Below are 5,403 nucleotides of genomic sequence, written 5' to 3' on the forward strand. Positions count from 1 at the left end.
CCACCAAACTCTAGTACTTAGCTAAACAAGTAGCAGATTAGTTCATGGAAGGAGTTTTGAGACTTCATGGTTTACCTATGAATATTTTTTTTAATAGAGATACAAAATTCATGGGAAATTTTTGGAAAATCCTTTTCACTTCCATGGGAACAAAATTAACTCCAAGTATAGCTTATCATCCACAAATAGATGGTCAAATTGAAAGAGTCAACAAGTGATTAGAGGTCTATTTGAGATACTTTTGCCATGATACACAAAATGCATGGGATCGTTGGATTCATCTTGTAGGTTTTGTTACAACAACAGATACCACATGAGTATAGGCATGTCCCCATTTGAGGCTTTATATAGCTACAAAGTCCATGTACCTTCAGCATTATTTCATGATGAAGTAAATCCTCTTGCTAAGGAGGAACTAGAAAAGGTGGAGGCCTTAATGAAGCAATGCAAGGAAAATATTAGAAAGGCCTCCACCTTTATATTAGCAATGCAAGCATTAATGTTGATGACAAACAAAGGTATATGGATTTTGAAGAGGGAGAATGGGTATTCTTAAAGGTACCTAAGTCTCATTATGCTTCTCTTAAAGGTGGACATAATAAGCTTGCTCTCATCACTATTATGGTCCATATCAAATCTTACAAAAAGTTTGAGATATTGCCTACCAACTTGATTTACCTTCAACCACACATATTCACAATGTTTTTCATGTCTCTTAGCTCAAAATGTATATTGGCCCTAATATTCAAGAGCTGCCTCCCCTTGATGATGATGGGTTAATCATCTATGAACCCAAGAATATTGTTTGCGAGCAAGAGAAGGTTCTAAGGAATTGTATTATCATGGAATATCTTATTAAATGGAAGGGTTTGCCTATAGAAGAACCTTCTTGGCAGCATCTTTTGTATTTGGAACAATTCACATGACTTCTCCAAGAGGGTACTAGCTCACTAAATAGTAAACAACTTGATGTATAAAAGTTCCACATTCAAAACAATTGGCCTATTGATGTCAAGTTTGCATTTTGAAGATATAACTGGTTACCTACTGAAGTATACTTCATTTTTATACCTCATACGCACCAACCAAACATGTCTATCCAAAGTTATGGACCATTTTCTATAGCTACCCTACTTATAACAAATTTTCAAAAATTCACTGTTTAACATCTTGATGACGCTTCTACAAGGCTACTTCAACATTGGATTTTATCCTATTCATTTCTGCCATTCATTTGCCTTTTTGGTTTTTAAGTTTTGAGGACAAAACTTTTGGGTAAGGATGGATTGTAATAAAACAAATTTCGTACCCTTTAGTTTAGAGAAATTAGCTTAATTGGGACTAGAGTATAAAAGGAAAAAGTGTGCTATTACAATCATCTTTTGGCACATTTGTAAACTTCTCCGTTTTTTTGGAGCCTCAGGGTTCTTTCCTTTCCCACCAACATTGAGGGTGAATAAATGCCCACCATAGCAAGAGGTAGATTTCTTGCAATAGCCTCTCATCCATGGTTCTCATTATACTTTTGATTCAATCTAGCTATGACTTCATTGTGCTGCTGTAGACTTAATACATTTTTAGCTATGGCATGGTTATGGCCAATTGATTCAATTTTGTTATTTCAGACGATGACACTACTCCCTTGAAAGAGTCAGACCTCTATCGGAAGCAATCTGTGGGACATTCATCCGCAAAGTGGAAGGTGAAAGGCAAGTGATGTTCTTGGATACTGGCAGTGCTGAACATCAATTAAAAGTGGGTCTCAATCTTCCGGCAGAAGAACTAGTGATCATGTGAGACCTACTCAAAGAGAACTTAGATGTGTTTGCTTGGTCATATAAAGACCTTAAGGGGATTGATCCCACAATATGCCAACATCACATTGACCTAGAGCCCGATGCCAAACTTGTAAGGCAAAGACAAAGGCATATGAATCCTAATTATTATGCTCTGGTGAAGGTTGAATTATTGAAGCTCCTTGAATAGGCTAAGTTCATTTCACATTGAAATGTTTATTGTTGTAATAATAGTTTGGGCCATAAACATAAAACAATCAACTTCATGCTTTGAATACCTATTGTGCCTACATGGTATTTCGGATATGCTACATGTCTATGGTGATGTCTAACATTGATGTATGAGCCTAGATATGATTATGAAATGCTTTGGCACTTAGATTTGAGCTAATTTGATGTATTTGGGCTTTGGTTAGTTGCTTTGAGCTTCTTGCTTACTCACTTATAAGTATTGAAGCTTCATTAGATACTTGTGCTCCCATATATATTTGTGATGTGCTTCGGCTTCCCGAATGGTTTGATATACATATCTTGAGATATTCTTACTCATTTTGCATTCCAAATTCACTTTTAGTGGGAGACGCTTGTACTTACTTGGCATCGCATGGTTCTTTAGAGACAGTGAGATTTTGTTGCTTATGTATATGCTTATGAGATGTATGGTTTACTTACACTTTGAATTTATGACCAACTTTAGTACTGGTTATATACCTAGTCACTGCTAGTTACTTTTATATATATTGGTTGTTACCCAGATACTCTTGGCAGTGGGAGCTTGATCTTTTTTCATTACTTGCCCATAGTAGTCTTGGTGTCAAATGTAGGATGGCCTTGACTGTGGTGATCCAAAATAGCATTCATAGAATGATGACAAAAAGAGGCCATGAATTCCAATGGCAATGGTGCAATAATACAAGGTAGCAAATTAGCCATAGATTATGGCAAGACTTCATGACAACATGTGCACTAGAATTTATAAAAGGATCAAGGATGAAGTGTTGTAGTCTTCTTCTCCTCCCCCTATTTTATTTACATGGACTCTCCCTCGATTATCCCTAGCTCGTCTCTCTCCTCTTAACTTCTCATATGTCCATCCTCTTGACTTCCTCCTTCGATGATAAAAGGGTCATCTAGTTCTTAACTATTTGTGTGAACCATACCAACAATAAAGATACCCACCAAATGTAGATTAATTTAGAGAGATGCACAACTTGAATTTATGAGTTGCAATTCCCATAAAATATGGAACCATCTAGCTTGCAAGAATCCCAAAAAAGTTTAATTTTTGAACATAGACCTTCAAATACTTTGATATATTCTTGCCATCAAACAATTTCGCTTCATTTTTTGTAGCTTGCTATGCTTTTGTCACAATTGTATCAAATTGAACAATAGGTTTCTTTTGTTGTTGTTTAGGGATCTATTGTTGCTACTATAACTACAGCTATTGTTGTTGCTACAATTACATATTGAAGGTCTAAAGTAATCACCTTATATCATTTGATTGCACTATGTTATCCCTTATCTTGCATAACTCTTCTATTTGCCTTTCACGTTGGGTTCATCAAAGATGTCAAGAGACTTGGCGTGCATGGCCAAAAGACATCAGGCCGCCTCATGAAAGAAGAGCTAGTAATATAGAGAGAATATTTTCTATAGAAGAAGTTGATAAGAAAGAGAGAATAAAAGACATGCAACAATAGGAAACCAATATGTTTCGAAATCCAATTACAGCTTATAAATATTGCATATAAGCTTGTATCCAAACCATGCACATAACATATATATCAACATATATTCCAAGACTTAGACTATGGCTCAACCTACATTTAGCCCATATGTAATTAGTTCATCATACATGAGTTTAGATAACAAACAATGTGTCTACAATACAAAAAAAGTCACATATATACATGTGAACTATTTGGAACCTATGCAAACTTATATAGACATGAAAATTCATATTTTGCATTACCAAAATACCATTTTTTCAAGCTCAAGTGAAAAAAAAAAAAGAGAGAAATACATACTCAAGCCACTCCAACACCCATAAGGGTCCTCAAGTTAGGCATGATTAGTGGCCTTGGTGAACTAGCCCTTTCTCTAACCCCCTAGTACCTCTTTCCAATTTTTCCCACATTCACTTAAGGGAGGCTTGACTCACCTAGGATTAGACCTATCTCCTTGAGTCACCTGCACTTTTCTTTCTCTACATCTCGTTCATCCATATTCCAAAAAGCTAACCATGAAAGCAAGGTAAAAATGACACCTCAAGAACAAATGGCCAATTAGATCAATTGCCACTTACAATTATACCGCCTAATACCATACTTTTTAAGAACTATTTGGTTTGGACTCAAAGTCTATCCATCCTATTTCCGATATCTCTATATGATCTTCTTTAAGAATCTATTTTCTAAAATTTTCCATTTTTATCAACCAAGTTTCCTTGCTTCATTGATAAAAGGATCCCATGCAGTAGACTTCTAAGTATGCAATAGCTTATGTAAGTTCAGATATTCACATATCAATTACACCATAATTTATATAGCATAGTTTGGTTCTTCAATTATGGTACAACACTCCAAGCTTTCTTGGAGTTCAACCCATATTTAATACCAACAATATATGGTATAACCCTCTTCTTTTTTTTTTTTAAAGGGGGGGGATGGTGTTCATGGGGGCATGGTGCAGGAATGTTAGCCGTTAAGAGTGAAAAAGGATGCAAAATTCAAGTCAAGTCAAAGCAAAAGTATGCAAGTCAAAGTATTGGATTTAGTTCTGAAAATGATTATTTTTTTTGGGGTTTAAATACATTATCTTAGGAATTATCTAGTCATAACATACCGTTACAAAATACCCCATTAATTAATGTGGCTACATAACTATTATTACTTTTGTAATTTTACATTAGATTCGGGCTTGCTATTATGCAAACTGTAAGATCCTCTAGGGTTACACTAGAATATCCATCAGGGATGAAAGGTTGCCGATATGAAGCGTCTATTCACTTCATTTAGAGTTGATACAATTAACCTAAGGTGTATGCACAAATTAAAAAAGGTATAGTAAAAATCCTAAACACAAGCTAGGGTACCCAATTTTTGGTGGAAATCCTAACCCTAACCCTAATGCATACAAACCAAAAAGTCAATGAAAGAGCTCATTCTTATATGTGCAACTTTAAGAGCAAACCTTCTCCTTGCTTCTATCTCATCCTCTTGTGTGACTTGTTGAGAGTGAGGGAGTGTGAGAGTGTAAGCATGAGACTAAGAGATCTCTATTCTTTCCTTCCTTCTCTTCTTCCCCTTCTTTTTTTTATAGCTTGAAGGATAAAAGGAGCCTCCGTACTATAGGAGTTTGAGGAAGGATCTCTTTAGGGCCTAAGGAAAACATGCAAAAAGTTCAAGGGAAGGAAAATAAAACTCATCTAAGGGGCAAAAAACCAGCTATAAAGGTGCAAATATTGAGAATAGCTCTAAAGATGGCATAATGGAGCCTCCATCCCAAGAAGACTGGTTGATCCTAAAATGAATGCTAACATCCCTACCAAAGTGCCTAGAGTGCTTGTTACCACCTTGATCCTTAAATGCCTCTATCAAAATTT

Source organism: Lygodium microphyllum, chromosome 10 (assembly GCF_053477565.2).
Source record: "Lygodium microphyllum isolate KBCC chromosome 10, Lygodium_microphyllum_v1.1.10, whole genome shotgun sequence".
In the NCBI taxonomy this organism is placed as follows: Eukaryota; Viridiplantae; Streptophyta; class Polypodiopsida; order Schizaeales; family Lygodiaceae; genus Lygodium; species Lygodium microphyllum.